General features: G+C 51.3%; 1 pseudogene; it reads left to right on the top strand.

Moving 5' to 3' along the window:
- Window positions 1-243: 243 nt before the first annotated feature.
- Window positions 244-17,010, top strand: part of LOC144248389 (uncharacterized) — a 63,475-nt pseudogene continuing 46,708 nt past the window's right edge.

Here is a 17,010-nt window from a genome sequence, read left to right as displayed (position 1 = left end):
ATGTGCTGATTTGAATTATTAGTAGATTGCTAGCATAGGTAAAATATGCTGTTTAGTCTGCTAGCTCTGCTGCTGAAACACAGATGAAAAACTGATCCTCACAAATCCTGTAAGGATTTGCAGAGATGGTATGTTTATTGCAGTGCTGGATGCATGTGGGGATCATTCCACTTCAAAGGACATCAGCACCTTGTGTAAGGGATAGTCCCATGTTCCTCTCATTTTTGCCTCACGTTTGCCGCAATGGCAGAAACTGAGATCCTGCAGACCCTGGTTGGAGATCCAGCTTGGAGAGATGGATGATTATTTTTGCAGGTGTATTTGCTGTACCACCACAGACCACTGCTTCGAGCAGGGCCTGGCAAGGACCTGGCAAGGAGTGGCTTGTTCTACGTGCTCACACCGGCTTCACGATACCTGCTAAACCCACAGATTTTCCCACCTCTTGGCCCAATGAACTTTGGGGTAACTCTGATGATCTCCCACGGAAGACCCCTCATCTGCCTCATGACCACTGTGATAGACAGAGATTGAAGCCCCTCCCAAGGACCAAGACTGAGACCCCCACCACAGGGAGGAAGGCTGGCCTGATCAATGTGAGATGTTTCCCAGGTGTGGTCAATGGATGATGAAAACAATGGCTCTTGTTCACAGCTGATAACATGACCTGTTCCCTCTCGGTGGCTTCAATGGATTTATTCTTCATTCTACCTGTTCCCCCTCAACGATTTCAATAGACTTTCAATGTCTTTTGCCTGTTCCCCTGCTTTGACAGTGGACTATAAAAGACCTCTGAGATAACCAAGATTTTGATTATCTTTGGTGTCTTTGGCGGGAGCTGCCCTGGCTCAGGGGAGACAGAGAGAGAGAAAAACAGCAGGCAAAGAGAGGCAGAGAGACACAAACACAATCAGCTGAGAAGGAGGCACTCTGAAAACAGAACAGCAAGAGACTGAAAAGGAATGGGATGGAAAGAAATAATTTTTAACTTGTATTTCCAATCAAAATACAATTTCCTCCCTTTCTCACCAACCTCCTCCTGGTGTCATTCAGCAGGGCTGTCAGAACGTTCTTCATTTTGAGTGGATTTTCCAGGCTGTACCCACAAGGAAACAGGGAATGGGGATTTCCTGCTCCTGATTTCACATCCTCAGCTGAGGAGAGGAGGAGGCAGCAGGAGAAAAGGACAGCTGGGCTTCACCCTTCCTCAGGAATGAGTGGGAGAAAGTCTCTCATCATGTCTGCAGCTGCTCCCACAGAGATGTGAGGGCTGATCCCAGAGCCCCAAGGGTCACATTCAGGGCTGCCCTCAGGGAATGTTCGCCTGGTATTGAGGGGCTGCGTGGCAGCACCTGGATCTTGGAGCACCCAGCTGCCCTCCATGTTTGGAGGTGTCTGAGGAGGGCTGGGACGATGCCAGGGACATCCTGCAGTGACATCCTCCCTGTCCCACTCTGTGTGTGCTCAGTCCCAAACCTAACCCTGATCCTGGTCTCAATCTCACTCCATGTTTAGACACACTCACAGTTCTGTATTTAATCTCAGTCCAGTGCCAGACTCATCTAGCCCCAGACCCAATCCCAGCCCCAGCCCTAAAGCCAATCCCATGTTTTGCCTTAATCCCAATCCCAGCTCTAATCCAAATCTCAGCCCCAACTCCAACCCCAGACCCAATTCCAGCCACATCCTAAATCCTCAGCCCCAAACAAAATCCCAGGTTCAGCCCTTCTGGGGGTATGGGGGTGTCTCTGTCCCTCAGACCCCGATGATGTTTGGGTGGGGTCACACCAGGGCTGAGAGGGACAGAGACCCCCCAGCCTCCCCAGGGATGAGAAGGTCGGAGAGCCCCCCCAGCCCCGAGCACCCTCAGTGCTGAGAGGGACACAGAGCCCCTGGTCCCCAGCCCTGCACAAGCATTCCCTGAGGCCAGAGGGATGGAGACCCCCTGAGCATCCCCCAGGGCAAGGGGACAGAGACTCCTGAGCATTCCCTGGGCTGAGAGGGACAGAGACTGCCCCGAGCACCTCCTGGCACAGGGGTGAGAGGGTGGGAGACCCCCCAGGTATTCCCTGGGTGAGAATGATGGAGACACCCTGGGGAATGGCCTGGGGTGACAGGGACACGAACACCCCTAGGGAATGGCCTCGAGTGACGGGAACAGGGACAACCACCCCAAGCCCCTCCCAAGAATCCCCCAGGGCGAGAAGCACAGAGACCCCTTGAGCATCCCCTGAGCACTGGACAAAACAAACTCGGCAGAAATAAAACTTAGCCCTCCAAAAAATGCCTTGAGGTATATTTGCTCTTCCCAAAAGTCACTTGTGATGGAAATGCAAACAAATCCCATACATGAATAAACTGAAAATAGAAGCAATTCTGTGGCAATTCCAAGTTTCATCAGTTCCAGCACATCTCCAGCTCAGGTGCTGGCAGGTTCCAAAAAAAGGAAAGTGGAAATTTGGCCCAATACATATTAATAAAGGGAAGGGAAAGCTCAGTGTAGCTGTCACAAAGGTGACAGGGACCAAGAAAATAATGATTCTCATATTTGGCAAAGTCCCAAAACCTCTGAATTCAGGAGTTACTTGGGAATTTATCTACTTGAACTGGGCTTCTTATAGGAATTTAGTAGCCTTGTGTTCCTCACCTTGGAGAGAATGAACCTTGTCAGTCTCTCTGGTATGATTTGCTCCCTTTCCTCCAATTATTTTAACAAACTTTTCAAGGAAGGACAAGAATTTATTTTCTTTACACTGGCCACCCACAACAGCCATTTTCCTCATATGTTCTCCCAAAAGTCACTCAAAGGAAGCTGCATCCAGGTTTCCAGGAGTTCCTCCAGAAAGAGGCAAAACCTCCTCAGAGGAGGGAACCAGGCTGTTGTCAAAGGCACTTGGGGTCAGACAACAGAGCCCTGAACTCACTGTGCAAAAATAATGTTGCAGTCTGGCTAATAAAATTATTAGACAGTTGCCTCTGCCCTAATTAAGGTGCTAAGGAGACCAAATTCAAAGTGGATTTTATTGAACAGTAAATGAGGGGTAGAGAGAGAGATGGAAAGAAAAAGAAAAGGGGGAGAACAAGGGACTGACAGGGACAGAGATCTCCCCTGGGGCGGGGCAAGTGTGTCATTGTCCCCTGTGTGCGTGGCCTTCCCAGGGTGGGGGTTTTACACCTGAGCCAGTTTGGGTAAGGGGGGTGGTGTTCACCCCCCACCCCGAGCAGGGATTGCCTCACTGTTTCAGGTTACAGTGTCAGATGTAACCAAAAGTGTTTTCAGTCACCATCTCCATAAACTGTTATCAACAGGTGGGGCAGTGTTCTTTATCTCTTCCATGGCTCAGCCCTGATAACGCCCTCCAGGGGCCATCTTCTGTTAATGGGCCATTGAGTGTCACTGCAGCACTGATAAAATTACATCATCCCATTGTGGGATGCTCCGCCCAGGGGGAGGAACCAAGCATTCCTACCTGGATATAATCTCACCATTTGCAACACCATGACCACCTTGCCTACTGCATTCCCAGAGGACAAGAGCTCCATAATCACCACTGGACCTTCGGAGCAAGACCAGACCCTTCTACAGGATCACCGCTTTGACAGAATCATTTTCATCACTTGAGCGAAAATGCAGCCACCATTTCATCAGACTGCTACCACCACTCTGAGCAACGGGGTGTCAGGTTATATCCTGTCTCTGTCAGGTTAATCCAGTGTTTCTGTATCATTGCCTTGATCGTAATTTTCTTACTCAGTTGTCATTCTGGCTTAGACTCTCTCCCTGGTTTGCCTGCAAACCAGTACAAAACTTAATGTGCTCTCCCCTTGTTTTCCTTCCAAAGCTGGATTTCCCATCCCTTAAAGTTTGCCAGATGGAGGAGGAGGCTGCAAGGAAGAGGAAGATGCCCTGGGACCCCCAGGCAGGTGAGGAGGAAGTCAGTGCCCCTTTCCCCCTCTCTCCTGCTCCATCTCCCAACTCAGCACGGCCCCCGGCTGCAGGACAGCCCCACTGCCGACGCTGTCCTATTGGGGAAGCACTGGGGGAACCTCCTTCCTCTTCCCTCTGGCTCAGAGGCAAACCCCATCCTCTCCATGTCTTTCTTCCCCCAGACAAGCCGCTGGGGATGGAGATGAGGGAGGACAAATCCCCTCTGCAGAACCTAGTGGAAGAGGCCATTTTGAGCAGCTGCACAGTGCAGGAATCCAACGGGGAGGAAATCCCTCGGTGATCCTACAGGAGGAGGTACTGCAAGCCCAGCCCAGGGTGCTCTGAGGAGGAAAGACCCACCCTGTGCCAGGAAGGTGGGCAGAGATTCAGCCAGAGCTTGGAGCTGTTGGTCCATGAGAAGCCTCATGATGGGGAGAAGCCCTAGAAGTGGTTGGAGTATTGGAAGAGCTTCAGGAAGAGCAACACCCTGATCTGCCACCAGATTATCCACACTGGGGAATGACCCTACGAGTGTGGGGAGTGTGGGAAGGGCTTCAGCTGCAGCTCTGCCCTTGTCACCCACCAACACATCCAGACTGGAGAGAGGCCCTACGAATGTCCCAAGTGTCAGAAGAGGTTTCACACCAGCTCTGATCTCCTCTGCCACCAGCAGATTCACACAGAGGAAAGGCCCTTCTGCTGCCCTGAGTGTGGGAAGGGCTTCAAGCACAACTCCACCCTTGTCACCCACCGGTGCATCCACACTGGGGAGAGGCCCTACGAGTGTGAGGAATGTGGGATGAGCTTCAGCCAGAAGTTCTCATTGATTCGCCACCAGATCATCCACACTGAGGAAAGGCCATACAAGTGTGAGCAATGTGGGAAGGGCTTCAGCCAGAGGTCCAAACTGATCATCCACCAAATGATCCACACTGGGGAGAGGCCCTACATGTGTCCCAAGTGTCAGAAGAAGTTTAAGACCAGGTCAAATCTCTTCTGTCATCAGCAGATTCACAGACAGGAGAGGCCCTTCTGCTGCTCCAACTGCAGGAAGGGCTTCAAGTGCAACTCCTCCCTTGTCAAGCACTGGCGCATCCACACTGGGGAGAGGCCCTACGAGTGTCCCCGGTGTGGGAAGAGCTTCACCCAGAGCTCTCACTTGACCAAACACCAATGGACGCACTAGTAAAGGAAGTCCTGTGAGTCCCCCAACTGCCTGAAGAGCTTTGTACACTGCTCCAGCCTTATCCCCCATGGGAAGACCCATGTTGGGCACAGGCCTGGTGACCCACATTCCCTGTGATCCATATTGGGAAGACACCTGACTGGTTATCTTTTTGGTTTCACCCTAACATTCTTCTGATTTGTCTTTATCAATTAAAACACCTGAAATAGGACTGAAAAGAAAGTAATTATTCACAGATTTCTAAAGTCCAACCTTTTAACAGGTATTTGAGAAGGAATTTATAGTCTGGGGACATATTCTGGAGGATTTGTGGGTTCTTGGGGGATTTCAGGCAGTGTTGTCCATATCTTTGCACTACTGAAGTCAAGATGGATTCATCTGTCACCTCAAAATGACTCAGTCTCACTAAAATCACCTCAGTCTTACCCCAAAATGCTATAATCCCACTTCAAAATGGCTTTCTTCCACCTCAAAAAACTCTAACCCATGACAAAACACCCAATTCCACAGCCTCCAGGGTGAGATGGGGTAGGAGGGAAATTGGAGGAAGTGGGATCCAAATTTAAAGGGTGTGGGACCATGATTGTGTGCAGCTGGGTGTATGGGATATAGTTAAATAGTAAATAAAACTCTCAGAATTATTGCTTCTTGTCCCATTAATTTTCAGTCAGTTCTCTTTTGTTTTTCAGAGTGCCACCTTCTCAGTTGATTGTGTTTGTGTCCTCCCTTCCCTTCCACCTCTCTTTGCCTGCTCTGTTTCTTTCTCAGTGTCTCCCTTGAGCCACGGCAGCTCCCAGCAAAGACCATGCCCAGATTTAATTCCCAATCCACAAGCTACAACAACCATGTGTGAAGTTAGGAAGGCTGGCAGTGAAATGTCACTGTAGGATTTGCTCCAATCGGCTTTTGGCTCTTCCATCAGAGCTTTGCCTTCAAGGGTAGGAACATCTTTTCCTGGCTGGGAACTGGAATTCCAGCCCCTGGGAGTGTGTGCCATGGATCTCAGAGGGGCATTCCAAGGCTCCCAGGGTGCTGCTCCTGCCGTGCCTCCCAAGGAGCTGTGCAGGGCAGGGGACAAGGTGCAGCAGCTGTGTTGGTTCTGCAGTGCCACAACAGCCCCTGGTTCCAGGAGTTTCCACACTGTCAACAGCAGTTCCTGCGTTCCATGATGCCCTGCTGTGTCCCCATGGATATTTGGTATCATGAAGTTCTTCAGTGTCACAATAGCCACCTCCCTCCATAAGCTTCCACAGTATCCAAATGGCTTCCTTGGATGGGCAGTGTCACCATGGACCATTGGCTCCATGCAGCCCTGCTGGGTCACCATGGACTCCTTGGTTCCATGAGGTTCTGGGGGTGTCTCCATGGTCTCCTTGGATCCACAGTGTCACAATGGACCACTGGATCCACATGGCCCTGCTGTGTCACCACGGCCCCTTGGTTCCATGGGACCCCAGGGTCACCATTGACTTCTTGCTTCCACGTCACCCCCTCAGTGCCAAAATGGCCCCTTTCATTCCATTGGGAAACACAAAAGATTTATAGAAACATTGAGCAAATCCTGCTTAACACAGCTGGGAACATCTGTTTGCCTTCCAAATAGAAGTTAAAGGTGAGGATGGCACCAGCAGCTTCCATCTGCAACAGAGATCCAGGGAAAGGACAGGAACAGAGAATTCAGCTGGGAGACTCAGAGAATTCTGCTTCCAGAGATCATTTCTGGTCACACTGTCCCTTGTAGAAAGGTGACACCATTACAGGCAGCCTGCACTGAACAGGTGGCTCCTGAGTGGGGTTTGTTGTTTAGGAAACCTGCTCAGGCTTTTCCATTCTTTCCTTCCTAAGAGGAAAACTTCTCCTGGGCCTGTGTGCAGGCAGAGCCCTGAGGAGAGCAGGTGGGACACAGTGCAATGGGCTGGGACATGGAGCTGCAGAGCTCAGGGACAAGGTTCTGCTGCAGGGCACAGGGATGTCAGTGCCAGGTGGGCGATGTCAAACATGGTGAGGCTGGGGGTGAGGAGCAGCTTGTCCAAACAGGGTCAGCCCTCAATGGGCTCATTCTTCTACATGCCCAGACATCCTAAGGAGAACTTCAGTGTCAAGGTCTCCTGGGGAATGCTTCTATCAGCTCTTCTCTGAAATGGGAAATAAGAAAAATACTCATTTGATTGAAGAAAAAAAGGTCATGAGGTGCATTTGGAAATATTCCTCCTTAACAGAACTCCAGACTGAGTCCAATCAGCTGCAGAAGCACTGGAGACTTGAAGAAAATTGAATGAAGACAAAGCACCCCTGATGGCTTCCTGTATTTTGATTATCCCCACCCTGGATTTGGGGTTGAGTCCAGGACCCTCAGGCACTGAGAGAAGGCTGAAGAAGCTGCTCAAGGAGTCAGGAGCAAAACTCCAAGTCCCTTGGAGCATCACTGGGCCCCACTGAGGGCAGGGACTGCCAAAGGCTCCCCAAGGACTGCTGAGAGCAGATCCTTGAGGCCAGGATTGCAGGGAGCCCAAGGCTCAGAGCAGGGAACTGCAATGCTGAGCAAGGCCTGGGCTGGCTGGGGGAAGCAGAAAGGCCAAGCCCTGAGCCCAGCCTGGCACAGCAGGGCCTGTCCCTCACGGGTGGCTCGGGGCTGTTTGTGGGGCAGGGGGATGTGAGGGGCAGCAAGGACAAATGTCACAAATCTGTGTGACCGTGCAGATCTTCATGGATCCAAGGGGCCGGTGTGACACTGTGGGAAATTGTGGAACCAAGGGGATCATTGTGGCAGTGTTGGGCCCATGGAACCAAGGGGCCAGGGTGACACTGTGGAGCCTCATGGACACACGAGGCCATTGTGAGTCTGCAGGATTTAACACCCCAGAACACTGAAATGCTGGGGGTCACCAAAGGTTCCTTTACTTGAGTTTGGTGCACAGGAGAAACATCAACCTGATATTCTCACCATAGCCAGATGCAAAGGATATTCTTGGTAGGAAGGGACCCACAAGGATCATCAAGTCCAATTCTTTAGTGAATGGCCCACACAGGGATTGAACCTACAGCCTTGGTGGTACCAGCACCATGCTCTAACCAATGGAGCTAAGAGGTCAAAATGACACAAAATTTTACTGACAAAATATAGACAAGAATGGAACTTTACCTAAGGCTTTAATACAACACCCTCTTCAACATAAATCTCTTATCTTAGCATTAACTTCAGTAACTTAATTAATATAACCTAAAAACCTTTAACCCTTAATATGTTAATTTTTCAAAAAATGTTCCAGGTAAGTAGGATTAGAAAGAGGATAAATAGAGAACAACAGAAAGACAGAAGATCTATAGAAAGACGCACAGAGGCACAAACTGCTCAGGTTCCAGTGTTGCCAACAGAGGAAGCCCAGGAGAAGGCAGGATCCAGACCATGGGCTGGCCTCGTGCTCCGGCTTTTAACCCCCTGGGCCTCCATGGGCCCGCCCCTGGGGTGGGACTGCCAGGTGATTGCCCAATCAGAGCCAGGGTAGGCACCAGCTGCTGGTGTGTGATTGGTTGACAGCTCAGCCAATCAGCACCGCCCCTGCTGTGTGATTGACAGCTCTGCCAGGCCAGGCTGGGGGCGGGGCTCTGTCCCACCACAAACCAAGGCCTGACCCACCCCGGCCCCACACGGGCATTCCGAGCATCCCAAGGTGTCTTGGGACATGGATCTCATCCAGCATCTGACAGTGACCACAGTGACATTACGGAACCTCATGGAACCAAGGGTCAATTGTGACAGTCCAGGTCCAAGGACACCACGGTGACACTGCAGAACTTCATGGAACCAAGGAACCACGGTGACACCGTGATCCATCATGGAATCAAGGAGACCATTGTGGAACTCAGAGACCCCAAGGAACCAAGGGTCCATGGTGACCTTATGCAGCCGCAGTGTCACAGAGGAGCCGTTGTGACACAGCGAGGGCACACAGAGCCAAGGGGCTGTTGTGACACATCAGGGCTTTGTGGAACCACAAAGCCATTGTGACATTGCAAGGCCTCATGGAAGCACGGGGCCATTGTGACACTGCAGAAGCAAGAGGAACATTGTGACACTCCAGGGCCTCATGGAAACAAGGAGACCATTGCAACACTGGGGGATCCCACGAAACCAAGGGAACATGGAACAGGTCTGGCTGCCTTGACCACCCAGGGGCCAATTCTCATCTGCCTATGAAACACTGGGACCATGTGCTTTTCTTTCTTATGGGAAAAAAACATTCACCTCAACTAGGATCACATGGCCAAAATTGGGCATTTGACGCCAGAATTCCCTATATCCAAGGATAGCTCCCAGATAAAATCTGCCAGGACTGACAAGTCTGGCTGGCATTGTCTTCCTGAGGGCTGGCATTTATTTGCCTCAGAAACACGGGGGCTCTGTGCTTTCCTTCCTAAAGAAATGGCCAAAACTGAGATTCCACCTCCAAAATGCCATATGTCCAAGGATAGCCTCTAAACAAAAGGGGCCAAGAGAGCCAGATCTGGCTGGCTTGGCCTAAGACAACCTCTCATCTTCTTCCAGAACACTTGGACTTCACGCTTCTCTTATCCATAGGAAAAAAACCCATCCATCTTGACCAGGCGCCCATGGCCAATACTGAGAATCCACCTCCAAAACAACATACAGCCAAGGATTTCTCCCAAATGAAATGCCAGGAAAGACAAGTCTGGCTACCCTTGGACCCTTGGGGGCTGCCTCTCACCTGCCTTGAAACACTGGGGCTTGCTGCTTTCCTTCCTATGGAAATGAACTGTCCTTATGTATGAAGAAATTACCAAAAATGGAATTCAACCTCCAAAATTCCCTCTATCCAAGGGTTGCTTTCAGACAAAAGCTACCAGGACAGAGAGGTCTGGCTGCCTTAGGCCTCTAGTGGCCACCTTTCATCTGCCCCACAAACACCGGTGTTCTGTGCTTTTCTTCCCTTGCAAAGAACAGCCCTTCTCCTCCGGGTGTCCATGTCTGAAACTAGGATGCCACCTCTAAATATCCCTATATTCAAGGGTTGCTCCCAGACAAAATCTGTCAGTACCATCAAGTCTGGCTGGCCTTGGCCTCTGGTGGCTGCCCCTGCCACACTGGGGCTCGGTTCTTTCCTTCCCATGGAGATGACTGTGACACTGTGGGCACCTCATGGAACCAAGGGGATCCTTGTGGCACCACTGGAGCCCATGGAACCAAGGGGCCATGGTGACACCATGGGGCTTCATGGACCCAGAGACCATTATGACTCTGTGAGGCCTGATGGAACCATGGAGACCATTCCGACCCTTCAGGGCCTGGTGTCACCAAGGGGGCATTGTGACACCTCAGGGCCTCCTGGAAGCAAGGGACCATTGGGACACTGTGGGGCCCCATGGGATAGGAGAACATGGACCAGGTCTGGCTGGCTTGGCCTGCCATGGGCCACCTGACCGGTCTAGCTGATCTTGGAATGTCAAGGCCTGCCCCTCATCAGCTCCTGGAGCACTGGGGCTCAGTGCTCTTCTCTGTATGGAAATAACCGTCTGCTATTTCAGATGTCCATTGCCAAAATTGGTACCCTCCCTAAAAAATTTCCTATTTGTAAGGGTATCTCTTAGAACACAATCAGGCAGCTCTGGATGGCCTTTGCCTCTGGTGGTCAACTCTCATCCACCCCTAAAACAGTGGCACTCTGTTTCTTCATTCCTGTGGAAAAGAACTGGTCTTCATGTCCAGGGACCATGGCCAAAACAAGACTTAGCCACCAAGCTCAGCTGGGCTCACGGAACCATCTGCAGCCCCGGGAGATATTGACTCTGCCAGTGCTGCCATCCTCCCTCCAGTGAGAGAAAAGGACACAGGGCAGGCACACAGAGGAGCAGCATGGACACACCGAGGGCAGGGAAGGGGAAGTTGAGTCCCAGGTGGGAGGGATGAGGAGATGCCTTGATCTTGGGGCTGAAATCCTCTGCTAAAGCTGTGGAGAAGGATGTCATTGATACATCAGACTCTCTTTTTGGCTATAAGGCATTGAAAATATGGGGAGATGACTTGCTCAGCAAAGGCCGCCATGCTAAAGTAAGCAAATGTTGCAGTAGCTGTGATCCCACGAGAAGTTTGAACAGAGAAAGAGAGCACAGTGATGAGACACTGTGCCCTCAGGGAGAGAAGAAGACCTCTGTTCCCAGAGATGAAGATGATTTTAGAAATAGAAGGAGAGAACTTTTGCTTTTAACAGCTCTTCTTTAAACTAATACCCCATAAACTGACATGGCCCATAAACACAGCTGTGAGAAAGGCTGTGAGAAAATTGGAGGGACTTCACAATTGCAGATTTTTCTGAGCAGCTGCTATTTGTGGAAGCTAAAAGCCATGCGATAACTGTTTTCTTGTGGAGATGCCTCCATAACATAAACAAGAGGAACTTCTCTACCTAAGTGAACAGAAGAAAGACAATTCTAGAGATGGTAAACTGACTGAAAATATTTGGTTTTTTCTCTTTACATTTTCAGGTTGTCAGGAGAGAGGAAGTGTTCTGAAAGTTTTGTTCTGGTCCTTAATGCTCCTTCTTTTATTTACTGTTAGTAAACTTGTCTTTTTACTCTAAAAGTTTGACCTTTGCCTTTCTCCTAATCCTACCTCACAGCAGGAATTGAGTAAGTATATTCTAGTGTGTGCACTGATAATTAGCCAACACTGAACCCACTACACTAGTCGATGCATTAGCCAAGAAATATCAAATTGGTGAAGCAAAACCAGTAAAGGAAAGTTCATGATGAACTACATTACAACAGTGGCAAATCAAGGCAGAAGCGTGGTTTGTCAGGACTTGCTTGATCCTAATGAGCCCCGTGGTGCACTTGGAGCTGAGCCTTGGAACCTCAGGGCCTGAGAGGAGATTGCAAAAAACCTTCCAGAAGTTAAAATCAAGAGGAAAAACCCAAAGTGTCACGAGGTACTAATGGGACTTACTTAGGTCCATCCCCAACACAGGCTCCTCATGGACTCCTTGGAGGAGAGAACTGGAGGCCAGGATGGCACAAAAACTTCTCAGTCTGGAAATGAAAATTCCAAAGTAGCTTACAAAAGTTAAGTATCTCAAAGCATTAAAGAGCTCCTCTGAGTGTCAGTGCCAAGCTCTCAAGGGACTCCTTAAAGCAGATTATTGGGGCCATGATTGCACAAACCTCCCACAGAGTCTGTATCAAAAGGGAAACACCAAGTACCTTAAAAGAACTGAAGTACCTTGAAGCATTAATGAGTGTTGTTCCTGACAAAGCCTCTCCAGGGACTAATTACAGCAGATAATTGGAGGCCATGATTGCACAAAGCTCTCAGAGACTCCAAGGCAAAAGGAAAAGCCAAAGTCCTTTGAAAAACCTGCAGTCCCTGGGAGCATGAAGGAGCCCTCAGGGACATTCCTGACCAGGGCTCCCCAGGGACTCCTTCCAGCAGATCCTTGAGGCCACTGGGATGTGGGCTAGGGGGGGATGCTGAGGGCAGAACCAGGGGCTGACAGTGCCCAGCCTGGCTGGGGCTGTGCCAGGAGGCCCCAGGGCCTCAGGACAAGGTGTTTCCTCACAGCCCTTGGTGGCACAGACCCTGCTGTGCCCCAGGGCACCAAGACTTGGCTTCTCTTTGTCCCCACCTGGCATCAGTGCCTCCAGTTCTCTGCTCTGCCTGGGGCCTGGGGACACTTTCTCAGTCGTGTCCCTCAGTGGGACCCATTAAAAGTCCAAGAAACTTTCGAATTGGATTCTGACTTGGAGTTCTCCAGAGGTTTCTGCAGCTCCCTCTCAGGGCCTGATGTTCAGAGCCTGAGCACAAAGCCCCAGAGGGTCATTAAAGTCCTTTTGCTGTGTCTGTGCTGCTGAGCTGGGCCGGGCTCCTGGCACAGAGGGAGATCCTGGTAACCAAGCAGAGCTTCAAAAGCACATTTCTCTTGCTGAGCAGCTCTTCTCCCAGCCCAGCAGGGCTGGGGCACTGCCTGCAGCCAGCGCGGGCACAGCACAGAGGCAGAGAGCTTCAATCAGTCAGGGCTGGGAAGGGGCTGAGAAGTGCCCGGGGCAGAATCACTGCCAGCCCTTGGCACAGGAACCTCTGGCTGCAGGACAAGGCAGCTGCAGCTCCTGGAGAGATCTCCTAAAGCTGGAACATCCCAATGGCCACAGACCCTGTGAGTGCATTCTCTGCTCATCTCCTGTGCCGAGCAGCCAGGGGTGCCCAGGGCTGTCCTGCAGAGCAGGGTCCTGCAGCCCAGGGCGCTGAGCTGGGCCAGGGACTCTGCTGCCTGCCAGGGACAGCTCTCAGCCGGCCCTGGAGCTGCTCCCAGCGCTGGCCAGGAGCTGTGGGGGGAAGGAGCCACCCTGAGCAGGGCAGGTGCTGCTGCTGAGAGGGGCTGGCTGGGGCAGGACTGCTCCAGCTCCAGACCAGCTCCAGAGGGCACTTCCCAAAGAAGGTAAGCCTGGGTTTGCTGTAAAGGTCAGGAGCTTTCCTGAGAGTATTTTCAATTTTCTGCTTGGAGAAAGATGATGAAGTTGTGATGATGATAAAAATATTTTTGCTTTTATATATTTTTCATATATTCATAGTTCTGTAAATTACTGTTACGTAGTTTTAAAATTATAATCCTTAACTAACTCTATTAAACTCTTAAATAACTCTTTTTAACTACTATTATATATTTAATGTATTTATGATCCTTAATTAACTCTAGTATGTTTCCTTACCTTCTCTTGGATTTTAGAACTATAACCTGTCTAAATACATTTTTAAAGTGCTATATAATCTTTTTATCAGAGAAAGAACCCACAAGAAGAGTATTTTGGGATTTGAATGTGAGCAGTGATAAGAAAAACTGGGACAAAGAAGGCCCTGGACTTATTCCAGTGGGTTGTGCCAGGGGTGTGTAACTGGGTACTGAATCTCCCATTGGATGTTCCTGTTAAATATCCTAAATAATCAACATGAACAAATTGTTGAAATCAGGGGCTGGGTGTGCCTCATCCCCACTGGGACACCTGGAAGCTTCCAATAAAGGTCTGGTTTTTACTTTACTGTTCTAATACTGTTGCATGGTCTTTTTTTCTCCTTCAATTATAGACAACAGGGGGTTGAGAGAAGCAGAACAGGAATTGAAATCCCAGAATGACAGAACATTCTGAGTTGAAAGGGATACACAGGATCATCAAAGGAATGTTTGAACATGTCCAGAGACTCCAGAATTGTGACTTTGGGTGGTCAGTGTCTCTGCTGGGAGCCTCCCAAAGGGCCTTCAGCCACTCCTCAGCCCTGGGCAGCAGCAGCATCACCTCTGCAGGGCCCAGCAGGGCTCTCCTGAGCTGCCCTTGCCCAGCTGCACACAGAGCCTGCCCCAGCCAGGGCCCTGCACACAGGCAGGTTTCTGTAGGGCTGGGCCCAGGGCACACAGGGTGGGATGGGCTCTGTGAGCGCTGGCAGGGACAAGGCACCTCTCAGGAGGGGATGTCCAGGCCCAGGGAGATGCTCAGGGAAGCAGAGGGGGCTGAACAGAGCAGTGCTGGGGGAACAAACCCATCCAGCCCCTCACCTGCCCTCAGCCACAGGGAATCCTTTGCCTCTCACATCTCTCAGTGGCAAACTCTGAGTGCAGCAGGAATGCTGGGGATTTCTGACCTCAAAGAGACAGGAATCGTGTGTGGGTAGGAAATCAATTCCTAAATCCAACCCCTGCCATCAATTTCTCTTAGGAGTGTGAATGCGGATGGTACCAAGCCTTTCTGCAGTAGGAGTGATTCCCCTGACAGATCCTGAATATCCAGCCTTGTTCATCTGCCCCATGGCTACAAACCCAGGGCAGCAGAGCAGGGATGGCTTCTCCAGAGCCCCCACATACAGCCCTTGCTGCTCCTGGCACACTCAGCCAGCACAACTGGAGCTCAGGCAGGGACCTGGGTGAAGGTTTTCCCAGAGCAGGAACAAGGGTGGGTGAGTCTCAGCAGGACAGTCTGCAGGGAATGGCCCAGGTTTGGCTCCAAGCAGCCTCTCCTGACTTGTCCCTGTCCTTTCTCCATGAACAGGTGCCCATGTGCAGCCACAGCGAATGTCCAACAGCAGCTCCATCAGCCACTTCCTCCTGCTGGCACTGGCAGACACGCGGCAGCTGCAGCTCCTGCACTTCTGCCTCTTCCTGGGCATCTCCCTGGCTGCCCTCCTGGGCAACGGCCTCATCATCAGCGCCGTAGCCTGCGGCCACCACCTGCACACGCCCATGTTCTTCTTCCTGCTCAACCTGGCCCTCAGCGACCTGGGCTCCATCTGCACCACTGTCCTCAAAGCCATGCACAATTCCCTCTGGGACACCAGGAACATCTCCTACACAGGATGTGCTGCACAAGATTTTTTTTTCTTTTCTGTGCTGCAACAGAATATTTCCTCCTGACCATCATGTGCTATGACCGCTACGTGTCCATCTGCAAACCCCTGCACTACGGGACCCTCCTGGGCAGCAGAGCTTGTGCCCACATGGCAGCAGCTGCCTGGGCCAGTGCCTTTCTCAGTGCTCTGCTGCACACAGACAATACATTTTCCCTGCCCCTGTGCCATGGCAATGCCCTGGGCCAATTCTTCTGTGATATCCCACAGATCCTCAAGCTCTCCTGCTCCAATTCCCACCTCAGGGAACTTGGGTTTCTTGTGGTTACTAGCAGTTTATCATTTTGTTGTTTTGTGTTCATTGTTTTCTCCTATGTACAGATCGTCAGGGCTGTGCTGAGGATCCCCTCTGAGCAGGGACGGCACAAAGCCTTTTCCACCTGCCTCCCTCACCTGGCTGTAGTCTCTCTCTTTGACAGCACTGCAGAATTTGCTCACCTGGAGCCCTCCTCGATGTCCTCCCCATCCCTGGATCTGGCCCTGTCAGTTCTGCGCAATGAAATCCTGCTCAGCATGGGCATCTGAGCCCTTGAAGGACTTAGTGTCAGGTTAAGACTTGCTTTCCCTCCCAAAGCCTTCACTTGTCAGCCTTGGGCAGGGGATTCATCCTCCCTCCCTCCTCCTTCCCACAGAGCAGCTCGGAACCACTCTGTGGGCACTTTTCATTCTCTCTGTCTGTCCTCAAGTGCAGTGCCAACCTGGGTCAGTCCTGGCTCTGTCCTGAGCTCCCAGGAACTCCCAGGCTGAGATGGCAAAGCTCAGCCACACCAGGGCCCTGCCTATGCCTGCAGCACCCCCACAAGCAGCAGCAGCAGCAGCAGCGGCAGAACCAGCAGCAGCAGCAGAAGCAGCAGCACCCGCACAGCAGCAGCAGAGGCAGCAGCAGAAGCAGAAGCAGCAGCAGTCGCCTCTCAGCTGTTGGTGCCCCTGCACTGCAGCCCCTCCCGCTGGCACCAACGTTCGCTCGTGGCCTTGGAGACAGTCAAGAATCTATCCATGGGGTCACAGAGCCATGGAATCGCAGAGTTCCAGGTTCCTGGAATCCTGGAGTCATTGAATCCTGAGAACCACACTCAAAGGAGGAGAAGGAGGAGGAGGAGGAGGAGAGGGAGGAGGAGGAGGAGGACAAGGACGAGGACGAGGAGGAGGACGAGGAGGAGGAGGACGAGGAGGAGGAGGACGAGGAGGAGGAGGAAGAGGAGGAAGAGGAGGAGAAAGAGGACAACAAAGACTAGGGCAAGTACAAGGATGATGAGGAGGACGAGGAGGACAAGGAAGTGGAGGAGGCAGAGAAGCATGAAGAGGAGGAATAGGAGGAGGAAGAGAGAGGACAAGGACAAGGAGGATGATGAGGATGAGGAGGAGAAGGACAACGAGGAGGAGGAGGAGGAGAAGAAGGATGAGGACGAGGACGAGGAGGAGAAGGATGAGGATGAGGAAAAGGATGAAGAGGACAAGGAGGAGTATGAGGAGGAGGAGGAGGAGGAGGAGGAG

The sequence above is a fragment of the Lonchura striata genome, chromosome 36, assembly GCF_050655825.1.
Source record: "Lonchura striata isolate lonStrDom1 chromosome 36, ASM5065582v1, whole genome shotgun sequence".
Lineage (NCBI taxonomy): Eukaryota > Metazoa > Chordata > Aves > Passeriformes > Estrildidae > Lonchura > Lonchura striata.
The sequence above is the reverse complement of the archived record's forward strand: the minus strand, read 5'-3'. Positions and strand labels throughout refer to the sequence as shown.